Below are 26,636 nucleotides of genomic sequence, written 5' to 3'. Positions count from 1 at the left end.
GGGGGGGGGCTGTTTTATTGGGGGCTCTGTGATGGGGAATGTATGATTGGGGGGGCTGTGTGATTGGGGGCTCTATGATGGTGGAATGTATGATTGGGGGGCTGTGTGATTGGGGGCTTTAGGATGGTGGAATGTATGTGTGATTGGGGGCTCTGTGATGGGGGAATGTATGATTGGGGAAAACTGTGGGATTGGGGGGCTTTTTGATAGGGAAATGTGTGATTGAGGGCTCTGCAATGGGGAACTGTATGATTGGGGGGCTCTATGATGGGGTAATGTATGATTATAGAAACTGTGTGATTGGGGGCTATGTGATGGGGTAATGTATGATTATAGAAACTGTGTGATTGGGGGGCTCTGTGATGGGGGAATGTATGATTATAGAAACTGTGTGATTGGGGGCTATGTGATGGGGAAATGAGTGGTTGGGGGCTCTGTGATATGAAGACTGTGTGATTGGGGGCTCTGTGATGAGGGAACTGTGTGACTGAGGGTCTTTGAGATGGGGGACTGTGTGATTAGGGGGCTCTGTGATGAGGGAACTGTGTAACTGGGGGTTTTGAGGTGGGGGAGTGTGTGTCTGGGGGGCTCTGTGATGGGGAAGTGTGTGTCTGGGGGGCCTTGTGATGGGGAAATGTGTGATTGGGGGGCTCTGTTATATGGGGACTGTGTGATTGGGGGCTCTGTGATGGGGGACTGTGTGATTGGGGGCTCTGTGATGGGGGACTATGTGATTAGGGGTCTCTGTGATGGGGGAATGCGTGATTGGGTCTCTGTGATGGGGGACTGTGTGATTGGGGGGCTCTGTGATGGGGGACTGTGTGATTGGGGGCTCTGTGATGGGGTGGACTTTGCAAATGGGGGCTTTGTAATGGGGACTGTGTAATTGCGGGGCTCTGTGATGGGGGAATGTATGATTGGGGGGCTGTGTGATGGAGGGGGGGGCTCCGTTATAGGAAAATGTGTGATTGGGGACTTTTAATGAGGAACTGTGTAATTGGGGGCTCTGTGATGATGTAATGTATGATTAGGGAAACTGTGTGATTGGGGGCTCTGTGATGGGGGACTGTGTGATAGGGGGGCCCTGTGATGGGGGAACTGTGTGACTGAGGGTCTTTGAGATGGAGGACTGTGTGATTAGGGGGCTTTGTGATGGTGGTGTGTGTCTGGAGGGCTCTGCAATGAGGGGACTTTGCAATTGGGGGCTCTGTGATTGGGGACTGTGTGATTGCACTAGTCCCTGTGATGGGGGAATGTATGATCAGGGGCTTTGTATGTGTATGTTTGAGGGGCTATGTATAGGGAAATGTGTGATTCCCTGTAATGGGGAACTGTGACTGTGTGATTGGGGGGCTCTGTGATGGGGGACTATGTGATTGGGGGGGGGGCTCTGTGATGGGGTAATGTATGATTTGGGAAACTGTTTGATTAGGGACTCTGTGATGGGGGACTGTGTGATTGGGGGGCTCTGTTATGGGATAATGTATGAATTTGGAAACTGTGTGATTGGGGGCTCTGTGATGGGGAAATGTATGATTGGGAGTGCTCTGTGATGAGGGAACTGTGTGACTGGGGATCTTTGAGATGCAGGACTGTGTGATTTGGGGGCTCTGTGATGGGGGACTTTGCAATTGGGGGCTCTGTGATGGGGGATGTATGATTGAGGGGGGGGGGGGCTGCGTGATTTTGGGGGGGGGTGCTGTGTATAGGGAAATGTGTGATTGGGGCCCTGTAATGGGGAACTGTGTGATTGGGGGGTTCTGTGATGGAAAAATGTGTGATTGGGGGGCTCTGTGATGGGGGAACTGTGTGATTGGGGGTCTTTGAGATGGGGTATGTGTGTCTGGGGGCTCTGTGATGAGGGGACTTTGGGATTGGGGCTCTGTAATGGGGTACTGTGTGATTGGGGGGCTCTGCGATGGGAAAAATGTGATTGGGGGGCTCTGTGATGGGAAACTGTGTGACTGGGGGTCTTTGAGATATGGGACTGTGTGATTTGGGGGCTCTGTGATGGAGGAGTGTGTTTCTGGGGACTCTGTGATGGGGGGACTTTGCGATTGGGGGTTCTCTAATGGGGCACTGTGTGATTTGGGGGCTTTGTGATGGTACGGCTCTGTGATAGGGGGACTTTGTGATTAGAGGCTCTGTAATGAGGTACTGTGTGGTTGGGGGACTCTGTGATGGGGTAGCTCTGTGATGGGGGACTTTGCGATTGGGGGCTCTGTAATGGGGTACTGCGTCATAGGAGGGCTCTGTGATGGGGGAATGTGTGCCTGGGGGGCTCTGTGATGAGGGACTTTGAGATTGGGGGCCCTGTAATGGGGGAACTGTGTGATTGGGGGCTCTGTGATAGGGAAATGTGTTATTGGGGGGCTCTGTGATGGGGTAATGTAAGATTGGGGGGGCTGTGTGATTAGGGGGCTGGAGAAATTTGTGCTTGGAGGGTCTCTGTGATGTGGGAATTGGGGGGGGGGGCTCTGTGATGGGGGACTGGTTCATTGGGATGCTCAGTGAAGAGGGGGCTCAAATGTAATGAGAGGGCTCTGTGATGGGGGACATGGATGTAATGGGAAGACTCTGTCATGGGGGTACTCTGATGTGCTGGGGGACTCTCATGTATAAGGAGGCCTTCAATGTATAGTGGGGACTCAGATGTGAAGGGGAGCCTCTGACGTAAAGAGGGGACTCTGATGTGATGGAGGGGCTTCTGTTACAAAGGGCGGCTTCTTTTGTGATGGGGGGGGGGGGGGTGTCTGCTAATTTTTTTAGCCCAGGTAATTCATATCAAAGATGGAGAACGTATATGACAAGTGCTTATTATATCCATATGCTGTGATGTTTGTTCAGAAACTTGTATATCTCCTACAGTTGTGTCTATTGATGGATTCCTGAACTTCTTACCCAACACTCTTTATATTTGAAATATTTTACTATCTGAGATAAAACAAAGTCTTCAATATTTCCAATGCCTTGCAGTAGAGAGAACTTATACCATGGCGGCTTTCATGTTTTCATTACAAAAGACTAGAAATATATGTTTGTACAATCCATCGATATATCACCCTGCACAGGTCCACCACTTCCCCCCCGGGCACTTTCCCCCACGCTCCATCACCAGCTATTTAAATTCCCTTTGCATTTTGGGATGAAATACTCTGCAAACTGCTAACTTTTATAATAAGAATAAATCATTTACCGGCTCCGTAGCTGCTAGTGAAGCTTTTATTACGTCGCTTAACAGTTTTGTGTAAATAAATTTAATAGGCCTGTGATACCGGCGAGTGCACAGTGCAGCCAGACATCGTAAATACAAGATGGGTTATGACAGAAGCAGGCGTTTACCTCCCCTTCCTGCCCCTCCATAGAAATAATGATGTTATGCACAGCGCCTCGCACTTAACCCCATCCACACACCAGAGACCTCGGAAATGGGTCCGGCAAGACATTCTGGGAAAATTAGGCTGCCGAATATGTCAAGAGCAGATACAGGTCTCAATCTGTATACCCTCCGGCTGTCCTTATTTTGGGGGGACGTTATTTATAAAAAGAGGGCGCCACAGCTTTGACTAAATAAATATTGGTTTGTGATGGACTTGTATAGTGGTTGGATATGGTGCAGTGAAGGTTGGAAGTCCATATTGCTCATTGTTTGATGTTGGGGTGGAATGGTGAGCAGAGTGAAGAAATGTCATCAGCACACCAAAGATTCCTCGAGGGGTCCAAAGCTTTATTATCGCGGTCACATGGAAAACATACAGCAACGTTTCAGAGCCGCCTGGTGCCCCTTCATCAGGCAATTAAGGGCGACAGGCATCAACCACAAGGTTTGCTCTTGGATACGGAACTGGTTAAAGGGGCGTGTCCAAAGGATGGTAATAAACAACGCATACTCGGACTGGTCTGGGGTGGTAAGTGGGGTTCCCCAAGGCTCAGTTCTGGGACCAATTTTGTTCAATTTATTCATAAGTAGCATTTAGGATGGGATCAGTAGCATTGAGGGCGGGATCAGTAGCATTGAGGACGGGATCAATAGCATTGAGGATGGGATCAGTAGCATTGAGGACAGGATCAGTAGCATTGAGGACGGGATCAGTAGCATTGAGGACGGGGTCAGTAACATTGAGGACGGGGTCAGTAGTATTTAGGACGGGGTCAGTAGCATTGAGGATGGGGTCAGTAGCATTGAGGATGGGGTCAGTAACATTGAGGAGAGGGTCAGTAGCATTGAGGCCTGGATCAGTAGCATTGAGGACGGGATCAGTAGCATTGAGGATGGGGTCAGTAGCATTGAGGATGGGGTCAGTAGCATTGAGGACGGGATCAGTAGCATTGAGGACGGGATCAGTAGCATTGAGGACGGGGTCAGTAGCATTGAGGACGGGGTCAGTAGCATTGAGGACGGGATCAGTAGCATTGAGGACGGGATCAGTAGCATTGAGGGCGGGATCAGTAGCATTGAGGACGGGATCAGTAGCATTGAGGACGGGATCAGTAGCATTGAGGACGGGGTCAGTAGCATTGAGGACGGGATCAGTAGCATTGAGGACGGGATCAGTAGCATTGAGAACGGGATCAGTAGCATTGAGGACGGGGTCAGTAGCATTGAGGACGGGATCAGTAGCATTGAGGACAGGGTCAGTAGCATTGAGGTCGGGATCAGTAGCATTGAGGACGGGGTCAGTAGCATTGAGGACGGGATCAGTAGCATTGAGGACGGGGTCAGTAGCATTGAGGACGGGATCAGTAGCATTGAGGACGGAATCAGTAGCATTGAGGACGGGATCAGTAGCATTGAGGACGGGGTCAGTAACATTGAGGACGGGGTCAGTAGTATTGAGGACGGGGTCAGTAGCATTGAGGATGGGGTCAGTATCATTGAGGAGAGGGTCAGTAGCATTGAGGCCTGGATCAGTAGCATTGAGGACGGGATCAGTAGCATTGAGGACGGGATCAGTAGCATTGAGGACGGGGTCAGTAACATTGAGGACGGGGTCAGTAGTATTTAGGACGGGGTCAGTAGCATTGAGGATGGGGTCAGTAGCATTGAGGATGGGGTCAGTAACATTGAGGAGAGGGTCAGTAGCATTGAGGCCTGGATCAGTAGCATTGAGGACGGGATCAGTAGCATTGAGGATGGGGTCAGTAGCATTGAGGATGGGGTCAGTAGCATTGAGGACGGGATCAGTAGCATTGAGGACGGGATCAGTAGCATTGAGGACGGGGTCAGTAGCATTGAGGACGGGGTCAGTAGCATTGAGGACGGGATCAGTAGCATTGAGGACGGGATCAGTAGCATTGAGGGCAGGATCAGTAGCATTGAGGACGGGATCAGTAGCATTGAGGACGGGATCAGTAGCATTGAGGACGGGGTCAGTAGCATTGAGGACGGGATCAGTAGCATTGAGGACGGGATCAGTAGCATTGAGAACGGGATCAGTAGCATTGAGGACGGGGTCAGTAGCATTGAGGACGGGATCAGTAGCATTGAGGACAGGGTCAGTAGCATTGAGGTCGGGATCAGTAGCATTGAGGACGGGGTCAGTAGCATTGAGGACGGGATCAGTAGCATTGAGGACGGGGTCAGTAGCATTGAGGACGGGATCAGTAGCATTGAGGACGGAATCAGTAGCATTGAGGACGGGATCAGTAGCATTGAGGACGGGGTCAGTAACATTGAGGACGGGGTCAGTAGTATTGAGGACGGGGTCAGTAGCATTGAGGATGGGGTCAGTATCATTGAGGAGAGGGTCAGTAGCATTGAGGCCTGGATCAGTAGCATTGAGGACGGGATCAGTAGCATTGAGGACGGGATCAGTAGCATTGAGGACGGGGTCAGTAGCATTGAGGACGGGATCAGTAGCATTGAGGACGGGATCAGTAGCATTGAGGACGGGGTCAGTAGCATTGAGGATGGGGTCAGTAGCATTGAGGACGGGATCAGTAGCATTGAGGACGGGATCAGTAGCATTGAGGACGGGGTCAGTAGCATTGAGGACGGGATCAGTAGCATTGAGGACGGGATCAGTAGCATTGAGAACGGGATCAGTAGCATTGAGGACGGGGTCAGTAGCATTGAGGACGGGATCAGTAGCATTGAGGACAGGGTCAGTAGCATTGAGGTCGGGATCAGTAGCATTGAGGACGGGATCAGTAGCATTGAGAACGGGATCAGTAGCATTGAGGACGGGATCAGTAGCATTGAGGACGGGATCAGTAGCATTGAGGACAGGGTCAGTAGCATTGAGGTCGGGATCAGTAGCATTGAGGACGGGATCAGTAGCATTGAGGACAGGGTCAGTAGCATTGAGGTCGGGATCAGTAGCATTGAGGACAGGGTCAGTAACATTGAGGACAGGGTCAGTAGCATTGAGGACAGGGTCAGTAGCTCGATCTCAGTTTTTGCAGATGACACAAAATTGAGCAGGGCAATAACGTCACATCAGGAGGCAGAAATCTTACAGAATGACCTGAACAAAATAACAGAGTGGGCAACTACATGGCAAATGAGGTTTAATGTGGATAAGTGCAAGGTATTGCACTTAGGGACCAATAACATAAACGCAATATACAAGCTAGAGGGGGAAATCGCTGTGGGTATCAAAAATGGAGAAAGATCTGGGAGTCTTGGTTGATGATAGATTAGGCAATAGCATGCAATGTCAAGCTGCAGCTGCCAAAGCCAGCAGAATATTAGCATGCATAAAGAAAGGGATGTATTCCAGAGATAAGACTATAATCCTTCCACTTTTTAAAACTCTGGTCCGACTGCATCTGGAGTATTCTGTCCAGTTCTGGTCGCCAGTCCTCAGAAGGGATGTATTGGAGCTGGAGAGAGTCCAGAGAAGGGCAACTAAACTAATTAGGGGATTAGAGGACCTTAATTACCAAGAGCACTTAGAAGCACTAGATTTATTCTCCCTGGAGAAGAGAAGCGTGAGAGGGGACATGATAGCGATTTACAAATACCTCAACAGTGATCAGAGCATAGAAAAAAAACGATTCAGTCGCAAGGAATAAATGAGGATACGAGGTCATACACTGCGTTTAGAGGAGAAGAGATTTAACCTCAGGCTACGCAGGGGGTTCTTTTTAGTAAGGGCTACTAGACTGTGGAATTCCCTGCCACAAATGGTAGTAACTGCGGGAAGTATGGTGGTTTTTAAAAGACTCTTGGACGTACATCTCAAGGATCGAAACATTCAAGGGTATGAGAAATGAATACGTCCACACACACCTACACAGGTTGAACTGGATGGACTATTGTCTTTATTCATCCTCACCTACTATGTAACTATGTAAAAGTGGCTCTGAAACTATGCTGTATGTTTATCATGTGACCACGATAATAAAGATTTGGACCCTTTTGAGGAATTCCTGGTGTGCTGATGACATTTTTTCACTTTGATCATCTGCGGTTTCCAGTCTGTAGTCATTACAGCACCCAGCACTACAGAACAAACAGTTTCTTGTATGAGACCAGGATACGTAGGTATGGGCCCACTGCACAGGCCTTTTACCCCACCAATCAGCATACTTGGGAACTTTTAGAAGCTGGGGAGGGGGTTTCATCGGAAGGGAGGGTGATATTATCACCCAATATGTTGGTAATAAGCAAGCATAAAATGGATTAACAATGGAAATAACACAATTTAGCATTCAATGTGATTACCAGTAAGGACTGGGCATAAGACGACATTAGGCATCTGAGTTAGCAAAAACAGTAGCAAGGTCACCTCAAGTGCAGAAGTGAGCAGTCATAAAGTTGAATCTACCGAGTGCTGGAACTATACTGCCAGAGCACATTTATGGAGGCAAAGCTAGTCCTAGACTGACCAACTGGGTATGCACTGTCCAAAAGAAAAGGAAGATGGTAGCAAAGGGAGCAGGGGAATAAAGGGGTCTTGCAAAATAATTTTTATAGGAGGGAGAGTCCTTTGAGATGTTCTTCTGCCGGCTATTGTTGGGGCCATTTAAGAGTGTGTTTGCACTTAAAAACAGTCCCAGTTAACCTGCATGCAGTATACTGTAAGTGCAATATAGGTGTGGAATAGTCTTGGCACAGTTGCGAGGTAGATGTAGTTTAGATGCGGTAAAGGTTTGGTGTATTATGGTATAAGGTTGGTATAGATGCATTCTAGGCTTTAAAAAAATACAGTATAGAGTGCAATATGGGAGGGTATACTTGGTGTCATGCTCTCAGTGGTTCAGTTTCTGCTAGCAGTATCAGCAATGGGCGAATTGCCCTCTCATCAATCGCCAGAATGCTGCAGTAACCTCTCACTGTAGAATAGGGGCCCCTGAATCTGTCCCCAAAAGCCTCTAGTGGTAAGCAGACAGTGAGTGGATGCTCCAGTTTTTCTGGTGCAGTGGTGCAGGTGCTGTGATGTGGGCAGTGCTTCGCTGCCTCCAGGTGCCTCACTCCTAGTCTCAGGCTCGGATCTCCACTGGTATGGTCTCCCACTGGCAGGCGAATATCCAAATGGAGGTGTTCCCTCTAACTACCTCAGTGCCAAGAGGAAGAACTTTCCTGGTCAGTTTAATAAAAATCATTGTATCACTACTGCACAGTGCCTAGTGTGATCGGTGTTGTCTCCATTCCTCCCATTTTTATGGCTGCCATCTCACTGTACTGCGTTACTTTAATGGACAATTGCGCAGTCGTGTGATGCTGTACCTAAATAAAATTTATTTTCCCCACAAATATAGCTTTCTTTTGGTGGTATTTGATCACCTGTGCGATTTTTATTTTTTGCGCTATAAACAAAAAAAGAGCGACAATTCTGAAAAAAAAAAAAACAATATTTTTCACATTCTGCGAATTAACATTCCCAAAAAAAAAATTAAAAATCAAAATTTTTTTGGACATTTTAGACCAATATGTATTCTGCTACATATTTTTGGTAAAAAAAAAAAAAAAAAATCACAATAAATGTATTTTGATTGGTTTGCACAAACGTTATCTCATCTATAAACAACGGAAAGATTTACTGTATGTCATTGTTGTTTTTTTTTTTTTTACTAGTAATGGCGACGATCTGCGATTTTTTGTGGCACTGCGACATTTTGGCGGACAGATCGGACCCCTAACTGACATTTTTGACACTTTTGGGGGGACCAGTGACATTACTACAGTAATCAGTGATAAAAATATGCACTGTCACTGTACTAATAACACTGGCAGGGAAGGGGTTAACACAGTGGGTGATCAAGGGGTTAAATGTGAGCCTAGGGGAGTGTTTCTAACTGTGGGGGGGAGGGGCTTGTGAAATGATCATAGAGACATGTGATCCTATATAGAAGGCGCTCTGTGATCATTCCAGGGAGAAGAACGATCAGCTGTGTTTACAACATCCGACCGTCCTCTCTCAGCGGGGAGCGATCGCAGCTGCCGGCCCAATGCATTGGAGTCCCTGTTGCCGAGTGGGGGCGGGAGCGCGCCGCCAGCAGTATGCGCTCGCCCCCTAGCTGCAGGCGCGCGACTGACGTACAGTTACGACGGTTTGCACAGGAGGGGCTGCCTGCTACAGTAAAACTGCGGTGGGCGGTTGTTAAGAGGTTAAGGGGGTAAATCCTTCAGAAGTTGTTAACCATTACAAGGTACAGTGTATGAAGTAGAGTGATTTGGTTTTGGCACCATCCTTATCTCAGCCCTAAGGATGTAAAATGATAAAGCGTTGGTTGCACGTTTCCATCCTACAGTTGTAGATAAAGGATGTTCTTGAAATGTGGCCCATAGAATGGTGGATTGTGGCCCCATAGAATGGTGGATTGTGGCCCCATAGAATGGTGGATTGTGCCCCATAGAATGGTGGATTGTGCCCCATGGAATGGTGGATTGTGGCCCCATAGAATGGTGGATTGTGGCCCCATAGAATGGTGGATTGTGGCCCCATAGAATGGTGGACTGGGGCCCATAGAATGGTGGACTGGGGCTACATAAAATGGTGGATTGTGGCCCCATAGAATGGTGGATTGTGGCCCATAGAATGGTGGACTGTGGCCCCATACAATGATGGAGTGTTGCCCCATAGAATGGTGGACTGTGGTCCGATAGAATGGTGGATTGTGGCCTATAGAATGGTGAACTGTGGCCCCATAGAATGGTGGACTGTGGCCCCATAGAAAGGTGGACTGTGGCCTCATAGAATGGTGGATTGTGGCCCCATAGAATGGTAGATTGTGGCCACATAGAATGGTGGATTGTGGCCCCACAGAATGGTGGATTGTGGCCCCACAGAATGGTGGATTGTAGCCCCATAGAATGGTGGATAGTGGCCCCATAGAATGATGGACTGTGGCTCATAGAATGGTGGATTGTGCCCCATAGAATGGTGGATTGTGGCTCCATAGAATTTTGGATTGTGGCCCCATAGAATGGTAGATTGTGGAGATTTACATGACTTCTTCCGCGTCCGGATGTGAGAACAACTTCCAGGGACGCTACGGGGAGAACATGGCAGCGGATCACTTTCGGCGGGCCCGTCGAAAGTCTCGCAACTGCTCGTGCATTTGAAACCGGTCAGGAGGGCGACAGGGTAGTTGAGGACGGGCACGCAGGGCCTTGGGGTCGGATGAAGCAGGGCTGGCCCGGAATGGACACTGGCGGGGCCAAGAGGGGATACCCTAGCTCAGAGGGTGAACAGACCTCTGGACCAGGGCTGGAGGGCTCTGTTGGAGCTGAGTTCAAAAGTTCAGAGTCCCCCCAAGCATCAGTCTCAATGCCTCCTGATCCGGCAGGAGCAGATCCTTGAGACACTGGAGGTGCAGCGGATGTCAGGGATTCGGGCAGCTGAGAACGAGAACGCAATTGGTCCGCATGCCGTCTGCAAATGGAACCATCTTCCAGGCAGACCCGATACATTTTGGGTCCCAAAGTCTCTGCGACGATAGCAGGAAGCCAACGAGTGTTGGAAGCGCCATAAGATCGAGCCCATACCTTTTGCTGGGCTGTAAACCGGGGAATCTCGTTGTGTTCGACCCTCTTGTCTTGGGACTACCGTACATGTTCCTGGACCGTTTGAGGGTGGAGCATGTCCAAAACAGTCCATGGCTGCCGACCCAAAAGAAGTTCAGCTGGAGTTTTCCCAGTGGTTGCATGTGGTGTGGTTCTGTAAGCAGAAAGGAAGGAGTCCAGCTGCTCGGGTACAGGGACTGTTGTTTAATTGTAGCCACAGTAGCTTTGAAATAGCGTTTGAAGGTCTGTACAAACCTTTCTGCTTGACCATTTGTAGCCGGGTGGTAAGGTGCGGTCAACTTGTGTTTGATGTTGTGGGCAGTCAGGAAACTCTGAAACTCCTGGCTTGTGAATTGTGCACCGTTGTCTGTGACAATTTCTCTGGGGTATCCAAACGTAGCAGCGAGATGTAACAGTATGGAAATCGTCGCCTTAGTCGTCGGCTGGGTAACAGGAATGACCTCAGGCCACTCTGAATGGGCATCAATAATGATCAAAAAGGTGTGTCCTCTGATCGGGCCTGCAAAGTCCAAGTGTAGGCGAAACCAGGGAACCGTGGGCCAAGTCCAGGGCTGGACGCACCTTCGAGGAGGGTCTCTTGCAGTTTGTGCACATCCAGCACACGCATTCACATATGTCGTGATATCGGAGTCTAGGTTCGGCCACCACACATAGCCTCGGGCCTTTTGTTTAATACAGTATGTGTGCCCCTGGGATGACCAGTATGTAGCAAGTCCAGAATGTGTCTCCGGAGGGTCTGTGGAACGATCACTCGGTCTCCCCATAAAACACAGTTGCCAGACACAGTTAATTCCAGACGCCTACGGAAGTAAGGTTCATAATCCTGTGTGACAGTAGCAGGCCAACCATACCGTACCTAGGAGAGTATTGTCTTAAGGAAGGTATCCTTGGCTGTATGGGTTGTATGGGCTGTATGGGCTGCTACTTCCCCGGAAGACAGAAAGGACAGGCTGGTGTAACGACAACTCTTGACAGGTGGAGAAGAGTCTGTTAATGTCCTTGTCAGACGGGACATGGCGTCCGCATTAGCATTGGCATCATGGCTGCGATACTGGATTTTGTAGCTTTATGCTCCCAAGAATAGGGCATAGCATTGAAGACGGGCCGTAGTCGTCTGGGAGATGCCTTTGTCAGGGCTAAAGATCTGAAGGAGTGGTTTATGATCTGTCAGTATGGTGAATTCCCTACCATACAGGTAAAGATGAAACTTCTTAATTGCCCATATGAGCGCTAGAGTAATAGCTTTCTGCTTTTGTCAAGGACCTGGAGGCGAATGCCACAGGTTTCTCTGACCCATCTGGTAAAACGTGAGATAGTACAGCCCCTAGACCATAGGGTGAGGCATCACAAGCCAAGGTGAGAGGCCTTTGGAGGTCATAGTGCACCAGCATGCGTGACGCCAACAGCTTTCGCTTAGAAACTTCAAAAGCACGTTGGGATGCAGTCGACCAGTTCCATCTGGAGTGTTTCTCCAAAAGCTTGTTTAATGGAAACAAAGTGTGTGCTAGATCCGGCAGGAATTTGTGGTAATAGTTCAGCAAGCCCAGGTATGATCGCAGCTGTTGGACGTTGGTTGGGGTTGGAGCTTTTACTAAAGCATCAACTTTGGCTTCTGTGGTGTGTATACCCTCTGCATCCACAAGGTGGCCACAAAACTCCAATTTAGGTACCATGAATTGGCATTTTGCTAAGTTCACTTTTAGACCCTGCTCTTGGAGTCTCGCCAACACAAGCTCCACGTTATGCTTGTGTTCCTGGTCTGTCAGGCCCATGATGAGCATGTCATCTAACAGGCACTGTGTGAAAGGAATGGTCGCCAAAATCTCATCCATTTTGCGTTGCCAAATGGCTGGGACGGAGGCTACACCAAACACCATCCGATTGTATTCATACAGTCCCTTGTGAGTGTTGATGGTTAAAAACTTGCGGGACGAAGGGTGGACCTCAAACTGTAAATAAGCTTGCCTGAGATCAAGCTTGGTGAACTTTTGACCTCCTGCAAGAGAGGCAAAAATGTCATCTACTCTGGGTAGGGGATACTGGTCTATCTCCAGTTGAGAATTTAGTGCCATGCGGAAATCGCCACAAATACGTAAGTCCCCATTCGCTTTCTTTACTGGTACAACTGGTGATGCCCACTCGCTGTGCTCTACCTTTGAGATGACACCTTGTTCCTCCAGCCAGCTTAGTTCAGCTTCCACACCTGCTCCGAGTGCGAAAGGTACCGTCCGAGCTTTGAAGAACCTAGGCTGGGCATTGGGTTTCAGCCTGAGTCTCACACAGTCATGCTTTATTTTTCCCAAATGGTGATCAAAGACTTGTGGAAATCGCTGTTTCACGGATTCCACCCATCCCTCTTCATCCCCTGATGGGATGGTCACGGTGTTGCAGGGGTTAATGGCGATGTCTGGCATGCCAAAGTGAGCAATCCAGTCTCTCCCAAAGATAGGGGGCCCCCCATGTTCTAGGATATATAATGGCATTCTCTTTGTCTGACCCTTGTAGGATACCTGTACTTTCACGTACCCCAGTGGGTGGAGTATCTGCTTTAAGTATGTCTGCAGTTTGATTGGTGTTGGACGGACAGTTGTTCGGATCAGAAGTTTTCTCCATTGTTTCTGGGTGATAACTGAAACTGCTGCTCCTGTGTCTACATCCATCTTGAGTTTCTTTCCTTCCACGGTTACCTCTACAGTCATTGCTGAGGGTGCTGAATGCATATGATGTATGTCTAATCTGTGGAGCACTTCCTCATCCTCTGATTCTGATGACGATGTATATCTTCCCACCATATATGCCTTTGTCCTGGGGTTCAGAGGTTGTTTATTTCACACCTTCTTACTACGGCAGATTCGTTTCAGATGGCCTGCCTTTCCACAATTATGACAGAGCTGATCCTTAAACCGGCAGACTTTGTGATCATGGTCTGTATTCCCACAATGGTAGCAAGCTGACTCCCGGCTTGGTGAGTGTTTTGCTGCAGTTGGCTTGAGTGCTGTTCTGAAAACTTCCTCTTTAACCTCTTCCCTTCTGCTCTGGTGGTTCAATGCCTCTGTATCTTTCACAGCCATTTCCATCACTGAAGCTATCTCAATTGCCTTTGTAAGGGTAAGATCTTTCTCTGTTAACAGTCTCTTTTGGCTAGACTCACTATTTAGTCCCATGACAAACTTATCCCTCAGTGCAGTCGGTAAATACTCCCCAAAAGAACAGGTTGAGGCTAATCTGCGAAGGGCGAGCACATAAGCCTTAACCACTTAAGCCCCGGAAGATTTTACCCCCTTCCTGACCAGGGGGTATTTTGCGATTCGGCACTGTGTGACTTTAACGGACAATTGCGCGGTCATGCGACACTGCATTTGAAAGAATTTGACGTCCTTTTTTTCCCACAAACAGAGCTTTCTTTTGGTGGTATTTGATCACCTGTGCGATTTTTTGATCATGCGCTATAAACAAAAAAAGAGCGTAAATATTGCAAAAATAGCAATATTTTTCACATTTTTTTATATGAAATTCCCCCCCAAAAAATGTAAAAATAAATTTTTTTTAACATTTTCGGCCAATTTGTTTTCTTATTTTGATTTTGATTGGTTTGCGCAAAAGTTATTGCGTTTACTAACAAAGGGAACGATTTTTGTCATTTTTGTTGGTTTTTTTAAACGCGTAATGGCGGCGATCTGCGATTTTTTTTGCGGTACTGCGACATTGCGGAGGACAGATCAGACCCTTGACTGACATTTTTGACACTTTTGGGGTTACCAGTGACATTTCTACAGTAATCAGTGCTATACATATGCACTGTTACTGTAAAAATACACTGGCAGTGAAGGGGTTAACTTTTTTGAAAGGGAGGGGCTATGTGTGTCCCTAGGGGCGTGCTTTCTACTATGATTGGCTGTGGCTTCAGATGTATGAACAGTGATCAACGGTTCTACATAGTAGAACCGTATGATCATCCTTCATACACAGGGGAGAATGACAGGCAGCTTGTTTACACAAGCTGCCTGACTTTCTCCCTCTCCCCCGATGATCGCAGAGTGACCGGCGGACATCGGGTCCGCCGGTCACACGCGCGGGGGGGGTGCGTGACGGCGCGGGAGCGCGCCTCCGGCGGCGCGCTCGCTCCCTAGACCCTCACAAGCTAGCGACGTAGACCTACGTCGCTTTGCCTGTGAGGGGCTGACTGCCGATGTAGATCTGCGTTAGGCAGTCGGCAAGTGGTTAATATCTTCACCCGGCTGTTGCTGCCGCTGATAGAACCGGAATCTCTCTGCAATCTCTAGTGGTTTAGGCTGGAAGTGATTTCCTAACAGTGTCAGGAGCTCTGCCAAAGTCTTAGTTACTGTTTTTTCAGGGAAAAGGAAATCCCTAAGCGTGTCATATGTCCTAGCACCAACCAGTGTCAGAAATACTGCTACTTACCTGTCGTCTGGGAATGGCATTTGCACAAAAATACTGTTCCAGTCTCTCAATCCAGGAACTCCAGGTTGTCTGTTCTCCATCAAATTCACTTAATGTCCCAATCAATGACATTTTTCCGCTGGGCTCTGTGGGTGTTTGTATCCAGGTGACAATCCAGAGTTTTTTTTTTTCTTCTTTTCTTTTCTCACACGGATAGTAACCTTGTAAATCCCATCCTCGTCGTCACTGTTACATTCTCCGTGTTGTGAGAGACACAGGACTCTGATCTGGAACAACGGATGTTTATTCAGGACTCTCTGTACACTACAACATGCATTACAGGACAGCTCTGTATATCAATGCATCCCTTACATGTCTCTAAGATGGCCACTCTGCCCCTTGACCCTTGTCATCACTCCTGGGTGGAGCCAGCCTTAAAGAAACAGTACATGTGAAATCCTTCAGGTATACCAGAATGGTGGGCTGTGGCCCATAGAATGGTGGATTGTGACCCATAGAATGGTGGATTGTGGCTCATAGAATGGTGGATTGTGGCTCATAGAATGGTGGATTGTGGCCCATAGAATGGTGGATTGTGGCCATATCTCTGGATGCAACTTTTATACCCCACCTGCCGTGTTCTCTAACAGTCTTTTCTGAACGGTATTTCATAGTTTTATAAGCGCTGGTTATATAATTCTACGAAGAAGAAGAACGTTTTGAAGAGTTGAGCAGCTATTTAGGCCCTAATGCCGTTAAATTTGGCCCAATTACTCTCTCCTCTCAGGGAACAAAGACTTTATGATTAACAATAATCCTTTTATGAGGCCGATGGACGTAAACAGCAAAGTCCTGGGCAGGAAACAAATCAAATGAATTTTATAAAAGCCCCGAGGACGTCTGTTGTATTTTTTTAGCACTCTGATTACTAAATCATTTGTGAAAGCTTTGTTTGTATTGTTATACTTGTAGAAGTTCTATTAGTGACGGAGCTAATGAGAGTTCACCCGGCCTCGAGCATTCTCCTCTCCTGGCACCTTTTATTCCATTAACCCCTTGCCTACCGGGCACTTTCACCCCCTTCTTGGCCAGGCCAATTCTCAGCTTTCAGCGCTGTCATACTTTGAATGACAATTACTCAGTCATGTAACACTGCACCCATATGACATTTTTATCATTTTTTTCACAAAAAATAGAGCTTTCTTTTGGTGGTATTTAATCACCACTGGGGTTTTTTATTGTTTGCTAAATAAACAAAAAATGCCGAAAATTTGTGGAAAAAAAAAGTTTTTCTTAGTTTGTTTGAAATTTTGCAAACAGGTAATTTTGCTCACTGATAGGCTGTACTGATAGGCACCGATAGACAGCACTGATGGGCACTGATAGACGGCACTGATGGGCACTGATAGATGGCACTGATAGGTGGCACTGATAGGCAGCACTGATGGGCACTGATAGATGACACTGATGGACACTGATAGGCAGCACTGAAGGGCACTGATGGGCACTGATTGTCAGCACTGAAGGGCACTGATGGTCACTGATAGGTGGCACTGATAGGCGGCACTGATGGGCACTGATAGGTACTGATATATGGCACTGGTGGGCAGCACTGATAGGCAGCACTGATGGGCACTGATAGGTGGCACTGATAGGCAGCACTGATGGGCACTGATAGATAACACTGATGGACACTGATAGGCAGCACTGAAGGGCACTGATGGGCACTGATTGTCAGCACTGAAGGACACTGATGGTCACTGATAGGTGGCACTGATAGGCAGCACTGATGGGCACTGATAGGTACTGATAGATGGCACTGGTGGGCAGCACTGATAGGCAGCACTGATGGGCACTGGTAGATGGCACTGATAGGCAGCACTGATGGGCTCTGATAGACAGCACTGATGGGGACTGATAGACAACACTGATAGGCAGCACTGATGGGCACTGATAGGCAGCACTGATGGGCACTTATAGATGGCACTGATGGGCACTGATAGGCGGCACTGATGGGCACTGATAGATGGCACTGATAGGTGGCACTAATGGGCAGTGATAGGCAGCACTGAAGGGCACTGTTGCAGCTGCACTGATGATCAGTGTAGATATCCCTTTCATAAAAGCTGGTTACCAGCTCTCCTCTACTCATGCTGTCATGAGGAAAAAAAAGCCAATAACCAGCTTGTGTTTACATCACGATCAGCTGTGATTGGACACAGCTGATCACGTGCTAAAGGGCCACTGTGATTGGCTCTTTACCCCAATCTATGATCAGCTGTGTCCTAAGGAGTGCAGCGGGTGGGCAGCAGGTCCGATCACAGCTGGACATCATATGATGCCCTCCCAGAACTGCCTGACTGTGCTGTAACCATCATTTGGCTGTAGTGCAGTCAGGAATCGGTTAATAGAAATATAGCTGTGCTGAAAAGTTTCCCTCCCCCGGCAGAAATCATGAAATTTTGGCATTAATATTGAAAACTGACTGATCACACCAAAAAACTGTCTTTTATTTTTGGATAATGATGATATGAAGCCATATATTATCACATAGCTGCTTGGCTATTTTCTTAATCCTAATTATAACAGAAATCCCCCAAATGTCCCTGATGAAAAGTCCCTGACCCCCCCCCGGAATGTTTGGTACAGACACACAAGGTGGCACACACAGGCTACAATGCCAATTAAAGGTTAATTTCCCACATCTGTGACTGTGTATAAATAGTCAATGAGTTTGTTAGCTCTCACATGGATGCACTGAGCGCAGGTTACATATTGAGCAATGGGGAGCAGAAAAGAACTGTCAAGAGACATGCGCAACAAGTTAATGGAACTTTATAAAGATTGAAAAGGATATAAAAATACGCCAAAAGCCTTGAATACACCAGTCAGTGCTGTTCAATCACTTATTAACCACTTTAAGACCGGAAGATTTTCCCCCTTAATGACCAGGCCCAATTTTGCGATTTAGCACTTTTGTTATTTTAACGAAAAATTGCACAGTCGTGCGACGCTGTACCCAAATAAAATTGACACCTTTTTTTCCCCACAAACAGAGCTTTCTTTTGGTGGTATTTGATCACCTCTGCAATTTTTATTTTTTGCGCTATAAACAAAAAAAGAGCGACAATTCTGAAAAAAAAAAAAACAATATTTTTCACATTCTGATATATAACATTCCCAAAAATAAAATTTTAAAATCAAAATTTTTTAACATTTTAGTCCAATTTGTTTTCTGCTACATATTTTTGGTAAAAAAAAAATCGCATTAAGCGTATTTTGCTTGGTTTGCGCAAAAGTTATTGGGTCCACTAACTACGGGAAAGATTTATGTCATTTGTTTTTTTTTTTTTACTAGCAATGGCGGCGATTTGCGATTTTTAGCGGGACTGCGACATTGCGGCGGACAGATGGCACCCCTAACTGACGTTTTTGACACTGTTGGGGGGACCAGTGACATTACTACAATAATCAGTGATAAAATATGCACTGTCACTGTGCTAATGCCATTGGCAGGGAAGGGGTTAACCCTGTGGGTGATCAAGGGGTAAATGTGAGCCTAGGGGAGTGATTCTAACTGTATGGAGGTTGGGCTTCTGAAATGACCATAGAGACATGTGTTCCTATATAGAAGGCGCTCTGTGATCATTCCAGGGAGAAGAACGGTCAGCTGTGTTTACACCATCCGACCGTCCTTCTCTCTCAGCGGGGAGCGATCACGGGTGTCAGGTGGCAATCGGAGCCGCCTGACACATGCATCGGCTCATAGGCATAACTAGAATCTTCAGGGCCCCGGTGCAAGAAACCATGAAGGGCCCCCTGGGACTCTTCCCACTGATCCTGGGGCCCTTTACTCTCATTGTGGGGCCCTTTAGTACGGTCCTGCAGTGGGACCATTTCACAAGTTCTGCAATGGGCCCCCTTCCTGCCATCTTGGGGCCTCCCCACGGTGGTGGAATGCCAGGGCCCGGTTGCAAGCCTGACCTTTGCGATCCTGGAAGTTCACTCAGAAAAGGGAGGAGCTGGTAAATTATATATTTACTGACCCCTTCCTGGTTCTCTATTGTGACACATCCCTTGCAGCAGCCGGCAGGAGAGGAGAGGGAGCACACAGGGGCCCAGAGACAGCAGCACACAAGTAAACTGGATAGGAGGAGTGGCGGGGGCAGCATACAGAGGAACCAATCTCCTCCATTTTCCTCCGGCAGCTACAGGGGGGGAAAAGGAGGACAGTGATTTCTCTACATGCTGCCCCCGCCACCCCTCCTATCCAGGTGTACAGGGGAGCTGCACAGGGACCCTGGAGCATGGGGCCCGGTTGCAATTGCAACCCCTGTAGTTACGCCCCTGCATCGGCTTCCCTGCTGAGGGTCACCCTACCACGGTAAATCTGCAGCGGGCGGTCGTCTAGTGGTTAAGAAGTAGTCAATTCGGGGATCTCTTGATACCAAGCCAAGGTCAGGTAGACCAAGAAAGATTGCAGCCACAGCTGCCAGTATAATTGTTTGGGATACAAAGAAAACCCCCACAGGAACCTCAGGAGGAATAGCGGCTGCTCTGGAAAAAAGTCAGTGTGGTTGTTTCAAGGAGCACAATATGACGATATTTGAAATAAAATGAGCTGCATGGGGGAGTTGTCAGAAAGAAGTCTTTACTGTGCCAATGCCGCAAAAAAGCCCGGTTACAATATGGCCAACAAAACCTTGACACTCCTCACCGGGCTTTTTTGTTCACCTTTGTTTATATTGGTATTACTCCCTCTGCTGGTGGAGAGCAGAACTCTGTTGGTGCTTCTAGTCAGTTGCTTGCTTGATTTATTCCTTGGACTCGTGGATAAATCAGGGTGGTAAGGCAGCCATGTTTCCTTCATCTCTAAGAGAAAAACGCTCTATATATCCGTAGTCTGACCACTCTTTTTCTGTCTCCGATACTCATTGAAATCTCATATTATTGCTCTCTGCAAAGACGTTTCTACAAGTTTTGTGCTATACATAGAACTGAGCCTTCTGCCGCTTTGCTAAACAGGAGCGAAATGCGTTTCCAAAAATAGAATGGCGGTTGGAAACCATGAACCACTTAAGTGTTGAAAAATGTGTAGAAAAGCATTTTTTTTTTGTGTGGTTTAAGTCTGGCAGTTAATACATAAATCTCCAGCTAGAATATGACAGCTTTTCCCACCTTCTCCTCTTAAGAATTGGTTGCCAGGTAACGGTTCCACGCCAGTGTGTGCGCCCATCTTTGCTCCTGGCCTGACAGGTTTTCACCAATCCTCCAGAGAAATAAAGTAACAGGCTGAATACGGTTACAGATACCTCGGGTGTAAAAGAAGTTATCTCAGATTCACAATGACCAAGAGCTCACATTTACATTCTTTCCAGCTTTCTCTATTTCCTTCCCATGTACAAACCGGTCTTATCTAAGAGCAGCGATTACTACCAGGGCTGTACTGAAAGTAATGCAAAAGTGGGCATCATTGTTTATTAACTTACATACAGCAGGTCATTCAAATGTCACATGTTGGTAGAATCACTCTTCCTCTATAGTAACTCTTCCTCTATAGTAACTCTTCCTCTATAGTGACTCTTCCTCTATAGTATCTCTTCCTCTATAGTAACTATTCCTCTATAGTAACTCTTCCTCTATAGTAACTATTCCTCTATAGTGACCCTTCCTCTATAGTGACTTTTCTTCTATAGTAACTCTTCCTCTATTGTAACTCTTCCTCTATAGTAACTCTTCCTCTATTGTAACTCTTCCTCTATAGTAACTCTTCCTCTATAGTAACTCTTCCTCTATAGTAACTCTTCCTCTATAGTGACCCTTCCTCTATAGTGACTTTTCTTCTATAGTAACTCTTCCTCTATTGTAACTCTTCCTCTATAGTAACTCTTCCTCTATTGTAACTCTTCCTCTATAGTAACTCTTCCTCTATAGTAACTCTTCCTCTATAGTAAATCTTCTTCTATAGTGACTCTTCCTCTATAGTAACTCTTCCTCTATAGTAACTCTTCCTCTATAGTGACTCTTCTTCTATAGTAACTCTTCCTCTATAGTAACTCTTCCTCTATAGTAACTCTTCTTCTATAGTAACTCTTCCTCTATAGTAACTTTTCCTCTATAGTATCTCTTCCTCTATAGTATTTCTTCCTCTATAGTGACTCTTCCTCTATAGTAACACTTCCTCTATAGTAACTCTTCCTCTATAGTGACTCTTCCTCTATAGTAACTCTTCCTCTATAGTGACTCTTCCTCTATAGTAACTCTTCCTCTATAGTAACTCTTCCTCTATAGTGACTCTTCCTCTATAGTAATTCTTCCTCTATAGTAACTCTTCTTCTATAGTAACTCTTCCTCTATAGTAACTCTTCCTCTATAGTAACTCTCCCTCTATAGTAACTCTTCCTCTATAGTGACTCTTCCTCTATAATAACTCTTCCTCTATAATAACTCTTCCTCTATAGTAACTCTTCCTCTATAGTAACTCTTCCTCTATAGTAACTCTTCCTCTATAGTAACTCTTCTTCTATAGTAACTCTTCCTCTATAGTAACTCTTCCTCTATAGTGACTCTTCCTCTATAGTAACTTTTCCTCTATAGTGACTCTTCTTCTATAGTAACTCTTCCTCTATAGTAACTCTTCCTCTATAGTAACTCTCCCTCTATAGTAACTCTTCCTCTATAGTGACTCTTCCTCTATAATAACTCTTCCTCTATAATAACTCTTCCTCTATAGTAACTCTTCCTCTATAGTAACTCTTCCTCTATAGTGACTCTTCCGCTATAGTAACTCTTCCTCTATAGTAACTCTTTCTCTATATTAACTCTTCCTCTATAGGGACTCTTCCTCTATAGTAACGCCTCCTCTATAGGGACTCTTCCTCTATAGTAACTCTTCCTCTATAGGGACCTTTCTTCTATAGTAACCCTTCCTCTATAGTAACTCTTCCTCTATATCATTTCTTCCTCTATAGTAACTCTTCCTCTATAGTAACTCTTCCTCTATATCATTTCTTCCTCTATAGTAACTCTTCCTCTATAATAACTCTTCCTCTATAATAACTCTTCCTCTATAGTAACTCTTCCTCTATAGTAACTCTTCCTCTATAGTAACTCTTCTTCTATAGTAACTCTTCCTCTATAGTAACTCTTCCTCTATAGTAACTCTTCCTCTATAGTAACTCTCCCTCTATAGTAACTCTTCCTCTATAGTGACTCTTCCTCTATAATAACTCTTCCTCTATAATAACTCTTCCTCTATAGTAACTCTTCCTCTATAGTAACTCTTCCTCTATAGTGACTCTTCCGCTATAGTAACTCTTCCTCTATAGTAACTCTTCCTCTATATTAACTCTTCCTCTATAGGGACTCTTCCTCTATAGTAACGCCTCCTCTATAGGGACTCTTCCTCTATAGTAACTCTTCCTCTATAGGGACCTTTCTTCTATAGTAACTCTTCCTCTATAGTAACTCTTCCTCTATATCATTTCTTCCTCTATAGTAACTCTTCCTCTATAGTAACTCTTCCTCTATATCATTTCTTCCTCTATAGTAACTCTTCCTCTATAGTGACTCTTCCTCTATATTAACTCTTCCTCTATAGTAACTCTTCCTCTATAGGGAACTCTTCCTCTATAGTGACTCTTCCTCTATATTAACTCTTCCTCTATAGTAACTCTTCCTCTATAGTAACTCTTCTTCTATAGTATCTCTTCCTCTATAGTAACTCTTCCTCTATAGTAACTCTTCTTCTATAGTAACTCTTCTTCTATAGTAACTCTTCCTCTATAGTAACTCTTCCTCTATAGTAACTCTTCCTCTATAGTGACTCTTCCTCTATAGTAACTCTTCCTCTATAGTGACTCTTCCTCTATAGTATCTCTTCCTCTATAGTAACTCTTCCTCTATAGCGACTCTTCCTCTATAGTGACTCTTCCTCTATAGTAACTCTTCCTCTATAGTAACGCCTCCTCTATAGGGACTCTTCCTCTATAGTAACTCTTCCTCTATAGGGACCTTTCTTCTATAGTAACCCTTCCTCTATAGTAACTCTTCCTCTATATCATTTCTTCCTCTATAGTAACTCTTCCTCTATAGTAACTCTTCCTCTATATCATTTCTTCCTCTATAGTAACTCTTCCTCTATAGTGACTCTTCCTCTATATTAACTCTTCCTCTATAGTAACTCTTCCTCTATAGGGAACTCTTCCTCTATAGTGACTCTTCCTCTATATTAACTCTTCCTCTATAGTAACTCTTCCTCTATAGTAACTCTTCTTCTATAGTATCTCTTCCTCTATAGTAACTCTTCCTCTATAGTAACTCTTCTTCTATAGTAACTCTTCTTCTATAGTAACTCTTCCTCTATAGTAACTCTTCCTCTATAGTAACTCTTCCTCTATAGTGACTCTTCCTCTATAGTAACTCTTCCTCTATAGTGACTCTTCCTCTATAGTATCTCTTCCTCTATAGTAACTCTTCCTCTATAGCGACTCTTCCTCTATAGTGACTCTTCCTCTATAGTAACTCTTCCTCTATAGTAACTCTTCCTCTATAGCAGGGGCGGGGAACCTTTTTTCTGCCAAGGGCCATTTGGGTATTTATAAAATCATTCGGGGGCCGTACAAAATTATCAACTTAAAAATGAGCCTGTTATATTTGGTCAAATATTTAATTAACTCACCCCTAATGTGATGGCTGCAACTGCTTCTCTTTGGTGAGGTGTGTGATGTTAGCTGGTATTGATGATGTTGCTACTCGAAACTGGTTTTCCAGGTTTGCGTTGGTCTGGAGTGCGGTCGACTATGTGGTGGTAAGTTTTGAAAAGAACTGTTGGCAGGTAATGCTGGTGGGCATAGCTGGCTGGTACTGCTGGTGGGTACAGCTGGCTGGTACTGCTGTGGGTACTGCTGGCTCAGGCTGGTACTGCTGTGGGTACTGCTGGCTCAGGCTGGTACTGCTGGCTTGTACTGTGCTGTGGGTACTGCTGGCTGGTACTGCTGTGGGTACTGCTGGCTCAGGCTGGTACTGCTGTGGGGATTGCTGATTCAGGCTGGTACTGTGCTGTAGGTGCTGCTGGCTGGTACTGCATTGGGTAATGCTGGCTCAGGCTGGTACTGCTGGCTGGTACTGTGCTGTGGGTACTGCTGGCTGGTACTGCTGGCTCAGGCTGGTACTACTGGCTGGTACTGCTGGCTCAGGCTGGTATTGCTGTGGGTACTGCTGGCTGGTATTGCTGTGGGTACTGCTGGTTGGTACTGTGCTGTAGGTACTGCTGGCTGGTACTGTTGTGGGTACTGCTGACTCTGGCTGGTACTGCTGTGAGTACTACTGGCTCTTGCTGGTACTGCTTTGGGTACTGCTGGTTCTGCTGTGGGTACTGCTGACTCTGGCTAGTACTGCTGGTTCTGGCTGGTACTGCTGGCTCTGGCTTATACTGCTGTGAGTACTGCTGGCTCTGGCTGGTACTGCTGTGAGTACTGCTGGTTCTGGCTGGTACTGCTGGTTCTGGCTGGTAATGCTGGTTCTGGCTGGTAATGCTGGCTCTGGCTGGTACTGCTGTGAGTACTGCTGGCTCTGGCTGGTACTGCTGGTTCTGGCTGGTACTGCTAGCTCTGGCTGGTACTGCTGGCTCTGGCTGGTACTGCTGGCTCTGGCTGGTACTGCTGTGTGTGCTGCTGGCGGGAAATGCTGGCTAGCAGCGGTGCCGCGCTGGAGGAAGAGGCTACGTTTCCTGTATTGGTCACAGGCGGAGTGCATTTGATATCATTCAGCCTGTGACTCACTCAGACTGTCACAACAGAGCCGGAACTACACAGGAAGCATTGGCTCCATTCTGACAGATCAGCTGAGAGACACAGACTCAGCTGCATGGGGGGCCGGACCAAATGACTTTGAGGGCCGCATACGGCCCCCGGGACATAGGTTCCCCACCCCTGCTCTATAGTGACCCTTCCTCTATAGTAACTCTTCCTCTATAGCGACTCTTCCTCTATAGTAACTTTTCCTCTATAGTGACTCTTCCTCTATAGTGACCCTTCCTCTATAGTAACTCTTCCTCTATAGCGACTCTTCCTCTATAGTAACTCTTCCTCTATAGGGACTTTTTCTTTGCAGGTAAATAATGGATTTCAAGCAGAAGCAATGTGCCGTCATTGAGTTCTTGATGGAGGGGGTGCAGAATGTCTGACATCCACAAAAGGCTACAGAATGTTTACAGATGTAGGAAGATGCAGTTATCTACCTTGCCCCTAGATGTCTCTGTACCAAAATAGTGTCTGGTTACAGTAGGTAGGGTCATCAGGTGCTAGGTCCCTTTCGGGTAGAGCCCTCCTGCAATAATATCATGGGTGAGTCAGTGCCCTGTTGTAAGGTAGATTGGAAGGAGCCCTAGCAGCACTTGGGACATAGGACCTTAACACCCAGAGCTCCACCCCAGTTCTAAACCTGCCCCCTCCTAGCTCCCACGTATGGTGATTGCCCCCAGATGTTCCTTGCTCCTCCCCCGGGCTCACTCCGCCCCTGCCCTGGCTCCCAAGTATGGTGATCACCACCAGGTGTTCCTGGCTACTCGCCCATGCTCATCCTCATGCCCAGGTCCCAAATATGGTGATTGCCCCAAGGTGTTTCTGGATCCTCCTGGTTGGAGGTGTGCTATCCCCCAGCAGCACATTTCACCCGGTGTCCCTATCTTCCCATCCTCCTTTCCAGGGAAGGATGCTGGGGATGTGAGGACCAATCAAGCTCCGCCAAGATATTCTGTTACTGTCCAGTACCCATGATCGTCCCCCAGGGTGCAGCACTGAGGATGGGGAAGGACCAGGAGCTGCCCCAGGCTGTCAAGGCTGAGGACCTGGGCATGGTGCAGAAGCTGCTGCAGAGACCCAAGGCAGGCAAAGCCAGTGAGTACTCTGACACTCACCTACCCACCAATCTACCCACTGACCAAGCTACTTACCAACTGTGATGATGATGATGGGTTTAATGGAGTCAGTCATTAGATCATATTTTATAGGCAAGGGGGTGGGATAGAGGCGGACTGACCATTTTGGCACTGACCGAGGGCCAGAAGGGGGCCCCATTCCCATAGAACCAGGCTGGAGTCCCTGAGCCCAGTGCCACAACAAGTTCCAGGCTCCGTGAATTCACCTCCCATTGCAGGGGAGAATACACTACAGGGAATTACATAGGGGAAATATACATGGGGTGGGGGGGGGGGGATTTACAATTAAGGGAGTACACTGGGGGGGATTTACACGTGGGG

Source organism: Pelophylax lessonae (assembly GCF_965119305.1).
Source record: "Pelophylax lessonae genome assembly, chromosome: 4".
Taxonomy (NCBI): Eukaryota; Metazoa; Chordata; class Amphibia; order Anura; family Ranidae; genus Pelophylax; species Pelophylax lessonae.
The sequence above is the reverse complement of the archived record's forward strand: the minus strand, read 5'-3'. Positions refer to the sequence as shown.